Genomic DNA, 17183 nt, shown 5'->3' on the forward strand with positions numbered 1-17183 from the left:
CTTTTGGATGATAAATATGCTAAACAAAAGCCTTGCTTTTTGTACAAATTAGTGGCTCAGCAGGTGTGTGATGCTGAAACTCATGGTTCAATACTGAAAGCCAAGGCTTTAAGCCTATAAGAAGAAATACACGGTTTATACTAATGGTGTGAGAAATCTTTATTCATAATGCAGCATGAAGATAATGTACATATACACCTGATTACATAATCAATCAAGAAATCACACCAGCAACACAATGCATGAAACTATGCCAAAAAAATCAAAGCTCTAACTGTAACAGTTAAAGTATAAAAGGCTTTGACACACAGAGTTACTGTGAGATTTGATGTAATGAAAATTGGACAAGATTTCTGGCTTGGTCTGAATCTCTGCAAGAGTGAAGAGATGAAATGAGAGAAGAAACTTCCTTGTTGTCCTTTCTTGATGGACTCCCACAGGTAGATTTCTTCATTTTCTTTTACAGAAACCGAAGGAGAGAGGCTTCTGCTACAGCTGCTGCTGCTCCAAACTTACTTAAAGAAATACTTCACAACTAATTAGCTTTGATTAGCCTCCAGCTGGGAGTGCTGAATAATTGCTAATTGAGCAGTTTCAGCATGCTAATAATACTCCACCCCCTGCGATTACGCAGCTATGGTACCGCAAGGTAGCCTAAGATTCAAATCAAGCCGGAAACAAATGTAAATCGACTTAGTAACCATACTGTGCTGCCTGGGCCGGTAGGAAACTGTTATTGTTCTTTGACTGACGCTATAAATGAAGTGGTGTGAAAAATTTTGTGTGATTGCTGAATGTTTATGAACCCTATATAGTCCTCAGATTCAGCTTTGGATAAATATGTATGGCCAGTATACAGTACGTCTGAATGTCTGCAGGTTTGTGGTTACCGTACAACAGTCAAACGAGTCAACGTGAAAGGTTGGAACGAAGTGTTTAAAAGTGTTTTCCTTAAATGAGTCCACTTTAACCTTCTTTTTAGTAAAACTAAAGTTGGTTTCAAATGAGGCATTAGGCTCAGTGACTAGGAAACAGATGGATTAAAAACAATTGGCAAACAAAAACAATCTTACTTATGAAGAGGTTTGTCCTTGGTGCATATTTACATGGGTATTTAATGTGCATGTCTATGTCGATGTGTTTGATGGTATGGTTTTGGAGATATAATAGAGTAAATTACTTAATCAGGAACGCTTGAAAATGATTAAAGTTCTCTCTTTCTGGATCACTAAGTGGAGGTGAAAGTGTCTCCTTTAGTGGGAGTAGAGGCCTTGGACACCAATCAATGAAAAAGCCTTTAAGTAAGTCAAGAGAAAGGGTAATGTTGAGACATCTCTCTGTGAACGTTTGATGAAGAAAGGGTTAAACAGCATCTACAGATTGAATCATCTGAGCTCTTTAATGTGTACATACATCTTATGAATAAGGCATGAAGGTCAGATAGGGTCAAGGCCATCCAAACATGAAGTGCTTAATATTTAATGACAGACTATTTCACAGGTAGAATTCATAGCTGTTTTCCTTTTTCCCTTCCTAATGCTATAAATGTCTTATTTGATGGAATGCATGTGACCTGCGAGCCTATAATAATAATTTTCCTAGGAGCTTAGTTTCTATATTAAGATCTTCCAGAAGTTCAGAAAAAGTTAAAGTTTGAGCTAGTATTACTCTTAAGAGGTTATACAATATGTTGAACCCTACCAATGCTTCTGTGTCAGAGACAGAATCCCTGATTGTTTTTGGCCAGCATCCAAGTCTGTTGTCAGTTGTGTTTTTATGTTCATTATTATGTTTGTTTAGAATATTCTGTCAAATTAATTTCCTTTTTTTTCCCCAAAATATTTGATTACACTCGGGCACATAAATTTTCAGTCAAGTCGAATTTGTACTAGGTACCTCCATTTAGATTTTGACACAACAACCACGTTATGTGGAATTCAGAACAACAAACCACTAGATCTAACCTTTTGATTAACCTTTTTTTACTAAGTTTTTTCTAGGGGTCTTGTGGCTCAGATCCTGTGCTCCTACCACCCTGGGTTTGATTCCTGGGAAGTAAACCAAACCAGCTACTGCAGTCAGTGCACTCTGTTCTGGTCACAATCTCAGATTAAATGGCAGAAGGCTGTCAGGGGAGCATCTGGTGTAAAACTTGTCCCAAATCAAATACGTGGATCAATGATTTTCTTTGGCGACCCTTAACAGGATAAAAAAAACAAAAAAAAACATTCAAGTTGTTTGTCAAATTCTTTGTTCTTCCTCACAGGCAACAAAATCAAGGAATCAAGTACGTTGGTACAGAAATATATTTTTTATGTTTTCCAATAACCTTCTTACCAGCTCGGCCAAATAACCCAGAGTTAACAAACATGATGTGGCACTAAACAAAGACCCCAGAGTGCTAGTTGTGAGATTAAATTGCTACAAAGAAGCCTTATCTATATACTCAGTGCCTGATTTCCCCAAAGGCTTCCAGAACAATGAGTATAATAGTAAGGTGATATTAGCACTTTGGTGAAAATCAGGCCAGAGAAGAAAAACAATCAATAGAACAGACTAAAGCCTACAGCACAGAATAAATAAAAGAGAGCCTCTGTCTTGGAGTCCTCCCTCCAGCTTTAACTGTGTGTGTGTGTGTGTGTGTGTGTGTGTGTGTGTGTGTTTAGGTGAGAGAGACAGACAGTGAGTGAGTGTGTGTGGTGTTGTGAGATGTATGATAAGGACTAATGCTCCCCTGACAAGTGTCCATGATCACAGCAGCAGGCGAATCACGAATTCATCACACATAACAGGTGTTAATTCATTCTCTCACACCAATATCTGCTATCCCAACCTCTCTTGCTCTCATGCCCAGCATCCTGTCCTCTGTCTCTGTTTTCTTTTAGACCTGAAGGCTTTACAGTCTTCTGAGATAGTGTATCGTATTTGAACAATGATGCAGAAACCTAGACTTTCTTCAGGGAGCTTAAAATGCAGATATAGAGCTATCTGTGAATCATCTCCCAGTGCCTTTGCTTTTAGAACTGATGCTTTGTCAGGAACAAATCCTGACCTTATATAGATCTGAGGATCTATATGCCATTCAGTTTTCGTCCAGATAGTTATAATAGTAAGCTTATACAATAGTAAGCTTATACAATGTTAGACGTTCTGGCTATATATATAATAGTAATTGTTGATAACAGAATGTTCTTTGGGTCTAATGTTAACTCCTTAAACTTACAGATTATAATCAGGTTAATCATGTATTGTAAATGGCTTAAGTGGGGCTTAAACATTCAATAATAATTTTAAGGCATCAGTAGCATTGTATTCTAATCAACACCAAACCTCTCTAAACAGCATGTTACTGTGTTCATTGTTCCAAAACAGCAGACAATTAATGGTTCTGACATAAAAATACTGGCCTTGCATAAATCGCAGATTAGCTTTAGAAGTATAAAATAAGATTTTTTACAGATGCAATTGGATGTACATCTGGGAAACTAAGAGTAGACTGACTTTAGTAGGAAGAACATTTTTTATGCACCTTTGTTACCATTAGAATGAAGGATTTCTGATTTTCTTGCCAAGACACATGAGCAACAATGGACCAAGCATTAACATAAATAACTGTTAGTGAGGTTGGTTGTTCCCATAGCAACAACAAAATGAGGAAACTTTGAGAGAAACCGTTATATGCACTCACTCTTTAAAATGAATGTTGTGTTTTGACAAACCAATCTACTGATCCCTGGAATAAAAAACCTTTAAGGGGAGACAACAGTGGCTGTTTTATGCTGTATAGGTGCGTTTGATGACATGTTTCAGGTCCACTTGTCCCCTGAACACTGCAAATCAATACAAAGACATTCGGACTGATCACCAGTGCATGATGGCTTAGGTGAGTATAGAAAGGATGTAAATTATATGCTATGGCCTTTGCAGTTAACATATCTCAGACCATATGAACATCTCCGAGAGATTTTGTACTGACATGTTAGACGTCATTCAACACAAGTTCAGGTGTTTTTTTTTTTCAAAGAGGAATTGTGTTTAATCCCTTAGTGCAATGTTCTGGTGGCTCATGGTGGCCCACCAGCTAACCCACATAACATGTTTTATTTCCTTTATTGTCTCACTCATCTGTATATTCATTATAGACTGGTTCCTCCTCCTATTTCTTCAGAAGCAGTTTCTGGATTATTCTTTATACAGATATACAAATATTTGAGATCCGCATGCTTAAAATCCTCACACATATATGCTCATACGTATCTTAAAGCAGCATCTATTTCTCAGAATAATGACTGATGAATAATTATACAATACATAGCAACAGCATAAATGTTCTGTAATTTCTGGCTTGTATACTAACAAAGAAGAAATGCCTCAAAATTTAGCATCAAACCTCCATTGTATTTTGTCGGGTATGATATTGACCACTCTATACTGTCTATACTCCTTTATGAATCATCTACTGTAGGTGGGTGGTACAGACTGGTCAGTGATGAGTGGAATAACACGTTGTCATCTTGAGAAGGTAGGCCATTCAAATCTCTGTGACTTCTATTCATACTGCAAAAATAGATTGCAGTTAAAATCATCGAGAATGAACAGAAAATTGTTACTCATCAATTTTCTGCACTAACATTCAATGCCTGTCACTGTTTCATATGTGCTGATTTATTACTACTAATTAAATGGAGACAAATAGAATTCTAGGTTGTCTGGATTACAAGTGGCAGAATAGTTGGTTTAAAAATTCTACTCTGTCAGTCTTATGAGCCATATCAGTCTTATTTTGGTTTTGCTGTCTGTCCTTTGGTGTACTGGAGAAACTTGGTCTATATAGATGGCGTTCATTTTGCGGTCTAGTGCAAAATAGTTCGGTATGAGAAACCGGTCATGTGAAAGTTGTCACTTGGCTCTGGAGGCATGCTGAGATACTGAAATCAAGACTACACGTCGAAGGTCATTTAAGTTCAATTGCACTGGAATTGTGCTGTGATTCCTGTGAATGTGAACACAACTTGTGCTCAGGCCTGCACTTGTTCAGGAAGTAAGTAACCTGCGTGTGTTTTAGTCGATGGCGACATCACTAGTTACTACAACACTTGGGTAGCATCAGGGGAGTTTCAGGGGAATATTGTGACATAGAAGAGATGAGGTGCCCTGCTGTACATAATAAAAACAAAATGTGTTCTCCTTTAACATTTAATCCTTAAGAAAACAAATGAAAAAGAAAAGAAAAATGATAACAGACATTATGCATTTTATACAGAAGATACAAAAAAATGGCCTTTTAGATGTCTGTGCAAAACAGATTTTAATTTCATGAATTTAAATTTTTCAACAATAAATATACCTTTAACTTTTTAGTAAGTGCTGGATATTCTTTGTACAAACCAGGATCAACAAACGAGAAAAAATATTTAAAAAGATTGTTTAAATAATACATTTACTTCCACATATTGGTATATTGTTGTCAATTTAATAACAATTTAAAACTGTTTTCATTCATTTTTATTCGATTTTAATCTTAATTCAAGTTTATATTCAAATTTAAGCCTTAATTCATAACATTCTCAATAATAGATGGAAAGAGAGGGTGTTGTCGACTAAGCATGATAAACTTTCTAGAACTTGTTCTATGTGCATCTCTGGGTACTGTTATGAATGAATCAGCAGGCGGCCATAAATCTCCTCCTGCTCACGACATCTGCAATTAGGTCAAATCCTCTTTGTGAAGCCCAATAATCAGCCAGTGATGGGAAATTATATACCCCCATGTAGAGCAGTATGGATTTCCTGGATCTCTTTTGGATTTGTCTAGATTGGATATCCATTCAGTTGAGCAGAGTAAATATTGGTCTACTTGCTCACTTAATTTCATCAGTGAAAAGTCTGCTAAAGTAAGTGAAAGGAAAACCAAGCTCACTGATTTCTGGGGAAACAATGTCAGGGGTGGTGAATGGTGTAATATCCATTGTCTTCCATAGATTATCCTTACCCAAGGTGCTGGTCCGAGTATCTGGATCCTGATCTCCTACATAATGTACAAGAGCTGTGTTTTACCTCCTCTCTTCCTGTACAAGCTAAAATAAGCTCTAGCACCTGTATATCATCAGGTTCTTCATCATCACATGCATGCATGCCCTGGAACATAATCAGTGTTCACTGTTTATTTCTGATTGCTCTGACTAAACTGGAAGAACAGATTTTACCACAAAACAATTTAGTGTCCAACTTTCCTATGCAGTACAATAAGAGAAATAAAATACGAAATAGAACAAAATAAATTGTTTGTGTGTAATATTTACACAATTGTGTTTAAAACCCCACTTAATTCTTTAAAATCACCTTAAAAATCATTGTTTACTTGAGTAAAAAAAGAATACTCCCATGTCCATCCTTATCACAGTTCCCCATCTCATTACACTTTAGCCTGTGATACCATATGGCTATTTTCACCCTTTACATTCATTTCAACCATACAATGTCACATGATTTTGAGAAATTATGGCATCCATGTATTACTGTAATTCGTCATATATTCTGCTAGATTTTATATGCTATATTGTTTTATATTACCCTCTATCTTCTTCACAGCAACATCATGGATGAATCCCTGATAACATGATTTCTCGTTTGACCCTTTTACTTGATGACTGACCAGCAAATTTCTTCCCTTGTGTGACTGACAGAAGTTTGATTCTCGTCGTGTCACTTGAAAACTGAAAGGCAGTAGACCTCTGGGATCCTCTCTCATCTCTTCCTTTGGACAGAGTTTTTTCACACTTAAAGTAAAGTCTACCATATGGTAGAGACCTCGATTAAAGCACTAAACATGAGGCTTGAAATAAATGAAACAATGTACAAGATATTTATGAGTTTTAAATCTAATGAACTCAATTGACATGATTGTAAATGATAATCTGCAGTTTAGGCTTGAAAATAAATAAGGTTCTGCCTCTTCCATGTATATTCCTTATGACCATTGGTGTGGTTCCTCAATTTAACTTCAAGCCATATGGTAATAATAATTAAGACAGCATAGATGCCAATAATCAAGCCTTATATTTATTTCCCTGAAAGAACGGCCAGGCTAGCCCGTTTATACTAGGCAGCAGCCCTGCAATACAGAGAGCCACTTGGTATTGCTTATGCAACACAGATGCATGCACAAAAATACAAATTCTTGTCACTGATGTTTTGATCTGCAATGATAGTGTCTGTCCATGTGGGATTAAAGTGACTGGCCAGTATAAAGTGGGCGGGACTTCAGAGATGGATGGTTCTGGGATGATGCATGATTGACTCCCTGATAAATGATCATGGTGAGACGGAGTGACACAGTGGGAGAAACATGGAGTCAGGAAGCGATTATGGCAGGCGAAAAAAAAGACAGTCTCTCTGACATCTCTCCCAGTACCCAACCACATGAGACAGAGTGATATGGAAAGCCACTCAGATAGGCCTCAGTGCCTCACTGCCACCATGAGCCTTTTTTTTCCCAACAGGCACTGTGATTTTTAAGGCCATTTATGTTTCTGAGTTTGATACACTCCAAATAATTATACATTTGTATGCACGTGAGTTATGCCTGACCTTCTGAGATAGTTATAGCTAATTCTTTTATTGACAGCGCACACACAGTTCTTAGGTTTCTGCCAACAAGACGGCCAATTTATCCCAGGTGAAAACACCCTCATCTGTCAGTGTCTTATCTGTCAAGCTCCTTTCAAAATGTCAGTCTAGTTTTTCACTCAATCATCATCAACAGCTGAGTTGTCCCACATGTCAGACTGACAGCTTTGCTCTGTGAATCAGAAGAAGCTTCTTAGCTATTTGACTTTCCATCCTCACATTTATTTTAATGTAGCACCAAGTTACACATTTCTTTGTGAGCAAAACTGCTCAAAGAACATGATGGCTGCCTCTGATATTCAGATCTGGCATGTCACCTGGAAGAGTTCCCAGGCATCTGGATCATAATGCACACACTGAAAATGATCAAACAGCCACATGCCCTCTTCCTCCAATGGAGTCCCACTTCCCATGCCTTAATTTCCCTCTCATACATTTCCATTTTCTGACGATTTTCAAATTTCCTTTTGATATCCAATTTCCAATTTCACTTCCACTCCTCTGCACGACTTACTGTCAGCACTCAGGTCTGCAGGTATTATCAAACATGGCAGCTTCTCAAGACCCTGCCATTTACATTCCATCCAGGGAAATGTCACAGTGCAGCAGTGTCCCATTGAAGTAGACAGATGGCCCCCATGTGGGCCTCTGGTGCTGGAAATAGAAATGAAGAAGAAGCTATGCTGACCTGTGGAGGATCTTGATGAAGTTCAGGAAAGTGATCAATAAAAAACTGCCATCTTTGGTAATAACCTTACACATAAAATTAAAGTAAAAGTGCACTGCACATGCAAAATAAAAATAAATAAATAAATAAAAAACTGAAAAGATACAAATAAATTGTTAGGTTTAGCAGGCAGTATGTAGTATACAAGTTGAAAAATATAATGGTATACCATATGCTCTAATGAAGTTCAATATGTTCCAAATTATTGGAAGACAAAAGCCTGAGTTTTCAGTAAAAGCAGCAATCTTTAATTTAATTAAATTAATTTTCAAAAATTCAATTCAACTTTATTTGTGTAGTACAATCAACAATGATCATTGTCACAAAGCAGCTAAAGAGAGATATGTATATTTAGACTATGCTGAGTGTTTGCCTGCCTTGCCTGATTATTTTAGTCAAGCTCATTTAAAGACCTTTATTATTTACATCAGCGTTGTGTATTTGAGTCCTCCCTTCACGGCCCACCCTAACCGTACCATCTGGCCAGTTATGGACTTGGTTAAGGCCAAAAAGGAACTCATCCGCCGGCTTAGCGCTCTCTCCAGTTCAGTCACCCCTGCACCCATGATGCTTGAGCCTCTTTCAGCTCCCTCCCCCGTATCGACTCCAGCCCGGGAGCCACATCTGCCTCACCCTGAGCGTTTCTCTGGAGAACCAGGGATGTGCCGGCCTTTCCTTATGCAGTGTGTGGTTGTATTCGAGTTGCAGCTCTCTGTTTTTCCATCAGATGTTTTCACCTCCTGGACTGGACAACCTGATCACACTGGCTACTCGCGTTGACCAACGTATTCGAGAATGCCGCTCTGAAAGAGTTTCCCGTTGCTCATGGTAGCCCAGTGCCCATCCTCCAACTCCATGTTTCCCACCAAGTTCTTCATTACAGGGGACCATTTCTGGAGGTTTTGGTCCTGTTTAGCCCATGGAAATTGGCTGGCGACACTTTTCACCCACAGAAAAGGAGAGACGGTGTTCCCAGGGACTTTGCCTCTACTGTGCTGTGGGGAGGCTGGTTACATGGCTGCTTATTGTCCAGCAAAAGACAGAGTTTGTCCTTAAAGGAAGGGCCAGCGATGAGCCCACAGTTTCCTGCTCCTCCCAAACTGTTTCTCAAGATTCACATCTCTGTTAACAATCATGACCATTGTCTGGCAGTCTTCATTGACTCTGGAGTGGATTCAGAATTTCTGGACGAGGAATTGGCCAACCAGCTGGGCATCAAGACTGAACCCTTGCCGTCTGTTCTCCATGTCTGGGCACTTTATGGCCACATCTTACATAAGGTCTCACCTCGTACCCAACCTGTGCGCCTGACCGTTGCCGAACATCACCAAGAGTATATAACATTCCTGCTAATTCCATCGCCGCAAGCACCCATAATGCTGGGATTCTCCTGGCATCAGAAACACAATCCCCTCCTGGACTGGACTAGCGGCCGTATCTTGGACTACTGCCTACTGCCAAATTCGACTTATGTAATGCCTAGCACCTTATCTGTATTCAGGATGGAGACGAGTGGAAGATGACTTTCAATACCCCTTCTGGTCACTATGAATATCTGGTCATGCCGTTTGGCCTGATCAATGTGCTGGCGGTCTTCCAGGTCTTGGTTAATGATGTCCTGTGAGACCTTGCAAGTTTGTCTTTGTTTACTTGGATGATTTTCAGTTCTTTTCTCGCTCCTTGGAGGAACACAGTCAAAATGCTCCAATGCCTCCTTGAGAATCATCTGTATGTTACAGCTGAGAAATGTGAATTCCACACCAACAGTGCCAGCTTCTTGGGCTTCATTCTCTTACCCGGTAGCATACAGATGGACTTCAACCAGGTCAATGCAGTTAGGGACTGGCCACACCTGGATAACAGAAAGCAGCTCCAGGGTCTGGGGTTTGTGAACTTCAATCGCAAGTTCATCAGGGGCTACAGCACTCCAGCTGGCTTGCTTCATCCTCTCCCTGTTCCCAGGGGGCCCTGCTCTCACGTCTCCAAGATGGCCCATTTCATTGCCTTGCCCAAACTTCTGTCAGCCAAGGAAAGAGCCCTGCTCATACACCAGCATGTCTTTCATCTTCATGGCATCCCACACAACCTCTAACTTCTGGAGAGAGTTTTGCCAGATCCTGGGGTCACCATCATGTATGTACTTATTTACATCCTGGTCCTTCAACCTTGTGTGGGTGGAAAACGCCCACAACACCCTGCTGTCGGCTGCCACAGGTCTCTCATATCGTTTCGGTCAGAGCGTCTGGCTATCCACGAGAAAATTGCCACTTAAAGTTGCCTTCAGGAAATTTGCCCCACTCTTTTTTGGGCCTTTTCCCATCTCCAAGGTGCTCAATCCAGTGGAGGTTCCTCGAAAGCTCCCCAGAGTCCTACGTATTCACCCTAGCTTCCATGTCTCCAGACTCAAACCGGTTCAAGCCTGCTCACTGGTTACTCTACCTGCCTGTGTACTGACTGGTCTTTAAGCTGAGTGTTTGCCTGCCTTGCCTGATTATTTTTGTCAAGCTCATTAAAGACTTCTATTATTTACATCGGCATCCTGCATTTGAGTTCTCCCGTCCGGCCGACCCTGACAGTAGGACTGGGATTTAATGTAGGTCTTGTTTGAAACCTATGCCCATATTCTTTATTTATATACTCATATACTTTTTGTATATTAGATAGTCTCTGACTTAATTTTAAAACAGCTTCTATAAAATCAAATTACAAATTTGTGAACTCCTTTGCATTGCCAATATGTGGGAATAACAGTGAAACATCAACAATGATCAATTAATTTAGTTATTTAAACCAGGCTTTTACTCTATGATGAGAGAAATCTGGCCATCTGATTGCTGCACACACTGCATGACATGATCTCTTAAAGCAGTGGTTAAAAATTGTATCCCACTGTACAATAAATCAGAATGCAGACGTTACTTTCCCTTTTCCCTCAGTAACATGTTTGTAGTAGGATTTCAACTTGAAAAATAAAATGTGTGCAGCCTACAGTTCATGAATATGGTTACTAAGCAACCATGACACCGCAGATGAGATAGCAAGGTCACAGATAGTTTTTAACTGATGCCGCTAATTAGCTTCTAATATGAATATCGGCTCATGACACCACTCACACTACATGACGCCCCTTTAAATTTTCTGCTATGTCAGAAATCGTGGTGACCTGTCAGGCCGATTAAACGCAATTGCAATTTGACTGATTGAACACATTTGAATATGTTGTTTATCCTCTCACACTGTACAATTCATACATGATTTATTCACATTTAAAAATAAGTGTGATATTTGGTGAAAGAAAACAACAGGTGTAAATTGTTCCTGAGCCTTATTTTAGTTCCACTTCAAAAATTCAATAGTATCATTTGGAAAATAACTAGTGTTCAAAAACCAGAGCCCAAAATACAAACACAGTCCAGAACACAAACCTTTAAAATGAGCTTTGAGACCTGCGGATTTAAGCAGATAACAATTTCAATGTATTTGGCCTTTTATTAAAAAAAAAAAAAAAATTATATATATATATATATATATATATATATATATATATATATATATATATATATATATATATATATATATATATATATATATTACATGTGTATATATAATCATATATGCTGCACCCTGTTTCCTACACAAGGCTTCATGGAATCTATCATGGAGTCTATAACAGGGGACTTAGGGCACAAGATGAGGGACACCCTGGACAGGATGCCATCCTATCACAGGGCACAATCTCTCTTGCACATGAACGCACGCACACACAATGGGCACAATGCCAATCAACCATAACACATAGCTGGACTGGGGGAGGAAAAAGAGGTGGGAAATAAGCCCCCAACCCTGGAGGTGTGTGGCAAATACTAACACTTAGCCTGAATTTATCCCAGTTTTCAACACAACGGTATTCATAAAATGTTGATGTCGCTATAAACATGGACTCTTGTATGTCACATTCACATTCTTTGTGAAGAAAAAACTATGCGCTTCTATACAATACTGATAAGATTCACCAAAGAAACCACATATTTAAGATTCACAACTTGCAGTGAATTGTAAGAGGCCTAAGTGTAAGTTTCCCTGTTGAGACAGGAAAAGTAATGAGGAGATAAAATAGAGAATGTTAGATATAAAAGAACAGCTAATGACAGAGACAAAAAGGAAACAAGGACGGAAGAGGCAGGCAATAAGAATAAGTTGGAAATCTGTCCTAATTTGTTAGCCTGGTCTATCATGCAAGAACTCATATAAAATGTAATAATTATTTTATTTTAGTTGCAGACTAGATTCTTTTTGTCTTTTTCTAAGATGCATACACCTCTGAGATCCCTGTTTGTAATTAGAGGCATGTAATGACACAGCAGCTCTGCCTGAGCATTACTGTGACACACTGCGCAAAGCAATGAAGATTTATTGCTAAATTATGCATATCTACATATGCGCTTTCTTCATTTTATCTTGCAGAACAAAACGCTTTTATGTTAGCTTTTTTTAGTGCAACAGTATAAAACCACTACACAATACACTTCAGCCACAAAGCCATCTATTCCCTGCTGGAATCTCTGATCATATTGTCCATAATTATATAAAACACAATAAACTAAATTATGGTTATCATTCAGTTAAACACAGTAAATAGGTTTTGTGTCCACTTTTAGTTTGGTTTTTGGGTTTAATGGGTAATATCAGAGAGTGTAATCAGAGGAAAACAAGGACCTCATGCTGGTCTTGCTGAAAAAAGATCTAGTATGTAGTGAATACCTTTGTATGGTACATAAGCTTGATGGACCTTCTTACCCTTCCTTACAGATGGGGACCGAGACAAAAGAATAGCCATAGGCATCCCACAGGGTTTCACTGACACTGCTAATGTAAAGAGCATTCAAAATGAAATTGGCAAGTGAGGTCTGAAATGGAATAGCTTCTACTTTATATTTTCCTAATATCAAATAGTAAGATGATACAAATAACAGCAAGAACACTAAAATTGTTCCCTATATCTCTGGCCCATTATGATACTTTAAGGTGAAATTATTCACTAGCGAGACATTAACAGGAATTTTATGTGCTGGCAGAAAGCAGAGAAAGTATTTTCAAATACATGGACAGAAGGGAAGAGAGGGAGAGAGAAAAAGAGAAGCTGAAATACTGATAGAAATGACAGCTACATGAAGGAACTGTATAATCTGCTGAAGTGTGCTTGGTCATTTTTCAAACTGTCTGAAAGTGTCTTCTAACTATGTTTTTGAAAGTGAGAACTTCAACAACAATTTTTATGTCATCTACAGGGACTGAAAAAAGCTGTATAGGATGTGAGCAATATTACAGCAATGATGAATGACTCCATTTATACAACAGTTTGGCAATTAAAACAAGTACATATCACAACCCTTAATACTGAATGCTGTATTAAAATGGTAAATGGGTGGATATGGAACAGAGTTGGGTAGAAAGTATGGTGGAATAATAAAACTGCTTACTGCTTTAAGAGAAACAGACAAATGGTACATGGTAATGTAGATTTAAGATGGAACATTTGATGGATTGGCAAATTTAACTCATATGTTAGTCTATAAATTAACTGTACTAAACGCACTCACAAGATACCAAGAATTTAAAGAGACTAACGCTTCAATCAAGCCAGTCCAATCAAGCCAGGAACTCACATATCAGAATATTGTCTCACACAAACACACAATTTATATATATATATATATATATATATATATATATATATATATATATATATATATATATATATATATATATATATATATATATATATATATATGAGTGTCTTGTGAGTGCATATTAGTACAGTTAATTTATAGACTAACAACTCGTGTGTGTGTGTGTAAATACATATATATATATATATATATATATATATATATATATATATATATATATGTATTTACACACACACACACGGGTTTGTGTGTATACTATATATGTGTGTATAATGAACCTACAACGATGTGTGGTTATTTAAATATTTAAGTATAAAGGAAAGAATACTAACTGCAGCACTTTGCAAGGTCATACTTTTTTTTTACTCTTTATGGCATTCTGACAGATAAAAAAAAATAAAAATACACTCCAGTAATAAAAACAGAGCAATGTGAATGTTACACTGTTTATATTACCATGCCACAAATTCATTGAATAATAAATTTATTTGATTTACTCAGTAAAATTAACTCCTTATAGTCAAGTCCTGGTTTATTATTCTCTTAACCAAGTGAAAGCATATTATTTAATAACTAGTATAAAATATCCAGTAACTGAAATGAAACTAATAGAGAATATGAGTAGTTACTACAGTGAGACTAGTACCATGCTTCTTCTATCAAGATTTATTTTTTTTTTGACAGGGTTGCACCCAACTGGACAGGATTGACAAAGTAATGTTTTTTTCTGGACAAGATCTTGTTTTATAGCAAATAATGACAGAGAATCTAAGACAGGGTGTGGAAGAGGAAACAAGTTTTTGAACAACCAATAAGCAGTGACGAGGAGAACAGTTTAATCTCAACTCCTTTTTAACAGTCAGTGTAGATGATGCAGTTTCGATAGCTTAGCTATTAGCCATGGCACCGTAGACTTCTGAACATTGAACGTTTGTTGTTGAAAACTATTTCAAAGGTGGTGAATCCGTACCTAGCACCTTTTCTATAGACAATTCAAAATGGGTCATCATGGAAAACATTCCTGAATGTAAAATGACCATCAGGTGGGTTAAAGCGTTCAGAACAACAGGGTCTGTGATGAAGAGGAAACCACCTGGCTTTCCTGTGTCTGTGCGTACACCTTAAAACATTGAAATTGTATTATCTATGCTGCCTGTTAACAAGGAGTGGAGCTTACCTGCCCTCCTGATTGCTGTATTGGCTGTTCAGAAAACATGCATTTCACATGCATTTCAACTGCTGCACCCTATCAATTTCTGCCAACAAAGGCAAAATGTAAGTGTACACATTGTGTCTATGATGAACTGCAACCACTTATGTTTTGTTGCAAAAATTTGGGGAAGGATAAAAATTAATAATGTCCGTGTACCAGAGGCGCATGCACACCATGGTGACCTTGATTTTTGCATGCGCGGTTTTTGAGATGAAGCTGGGCTGGAACTTTCTGAAACCTGGAAACCCTGGTTAATGACTAGCATCTTCTGTGTGCACCTTGTGTGATATGCACCAGATGTATTAAACACAGTTAAGGAAAGTACATCTCGATCTGCTCAAAAGAGATAAAAGATAAAGTGAGTTAGCCATACATACACGCACCCTATGGTCCTGTGCAAAGCAAGTCCAGCAGACCCACGACTTAATGTTTTTTGAAGCAGTGTCATTTTTAATGTCATCCAGCTGTATTAAAATCCATAGTCACCTTATTAGCGGAACAAGCTTAATTCACCAGCTTCTTATAGGTTTCAAAATCAGACTACTGAAAAAAAATTTGCTTACAAAACTGCCATTTGAGCGGCATATATTATCTTTAAGGTATGTTGCAGAGAATCACTATCATCTTGCTGCTTTTATACAGAGGAAATTTTAAGTGAGGTCTTCACAAATCTGGACCTCATGACCAATTTATACAATGTTTCAAGCATGAGAGTTTGCAAATAGACCACTTTCCAATAGACAGAGAGTGTGTTTTTTTTTTGTTTTGTCTCTCTCTGGTTCCCTTTACTCTTTTTATTCAAGGACATAAAAGCAACAAGATTTGGATTTTACAGGGTAACACTATTCATGCCATTATCATTGTGTGAGAATAGACTTGAAAAAGGCCCTGGCCGATGCACAGACTACAGGCAAGTCCAAACACAAAATGCATTAGTATGGCTCTCTAGATCAGAGAGACTGAAGCATGGGGAACATTTAGAGAGCTCTGTTAACTGGAGAAGAAAGTGACTGGTGGAGAGAAGAGGTCGTCATTGCTGACATGCTAGTCCCACAAGACTGCTGAAACTCCTTATGTCCTACTTACCCAAGACCCACAATCAAAGCTCAGATAAGGATGTCAACCTCACTCCAGTGCACCACTGCCACATCTGAAATATGACTCTGCAGCCAGTAATAACACTACACAGAGAGCATTCAATTACAACCCTGCCTTTGCCAAGGTCTTTCTCTGGGGGGCAGGGGTGTCGTATATACACCAGTCTGCCTATATCTGTTCCCCCCTGGGTTGAGTTATGACCCTCCATCCAAAGTACTGCAGCTCAGATGAGCTTCACACTTATTTTCACATCCTCTCTACTACACACAACTGCAGATAGCACACCAGCTCCAATTTAATTAAAAGTACACAATTATTTCATAATGATTTATAGAGCTGTCATCAGGCAGGGGGACAAGATAGAGGCATAACGTGAACTTCTCATTTTTTTTCTCATTTTGACAGGGAAGGCAGAGCAAAGTCAATTGTTTTGTCTCTCTCCTTGCAATCTGCTGAAGCTTCTGAAGACTTCAATAAAATGGTGCAGCATATCACGACATGACCTGCTATTGCAGTAATTGAGGTAGAGTAAAAGTATTTTGTGCTTAGAGCTGGGGAGGAATGATAAGACAAGCTTGTCAGAGTGCCCCTGAGCAGATGGACAACCAAAGAACATAATTATATGGAAACAGAAGTTAAAGCAGTTAATTACAGGCATTGCTCATATCTAATACTGTTAATGCAGATACCCAGATATTCACTACTTCAGCATTTCTGCTTGTACAATTCATTCTCATTCCTACGGCAGCTGTGACAGATGTGAGCTGTTTGTGCAGGGACTTGCAGGAAATGAGCTGAAAGTGTCCATTCAGGACTTTGTGCCCAA

Source organism: Tachysurus fulvidraco, chromosome 8, assembly GCF_022655615.1.
Source record: "Tachysurus fulvidraco isolate hzauxx_2018 chromosome 8, HZAU_PFXX_2.0, whole genome shotgun sequence".
NCBI classification, from domain to species: Eukaryota; Metazoa; Chordata; class Actinopteri; order Siluriformes; family Bagridae; genus Tachysurus; species Tachysurus fulvidraco.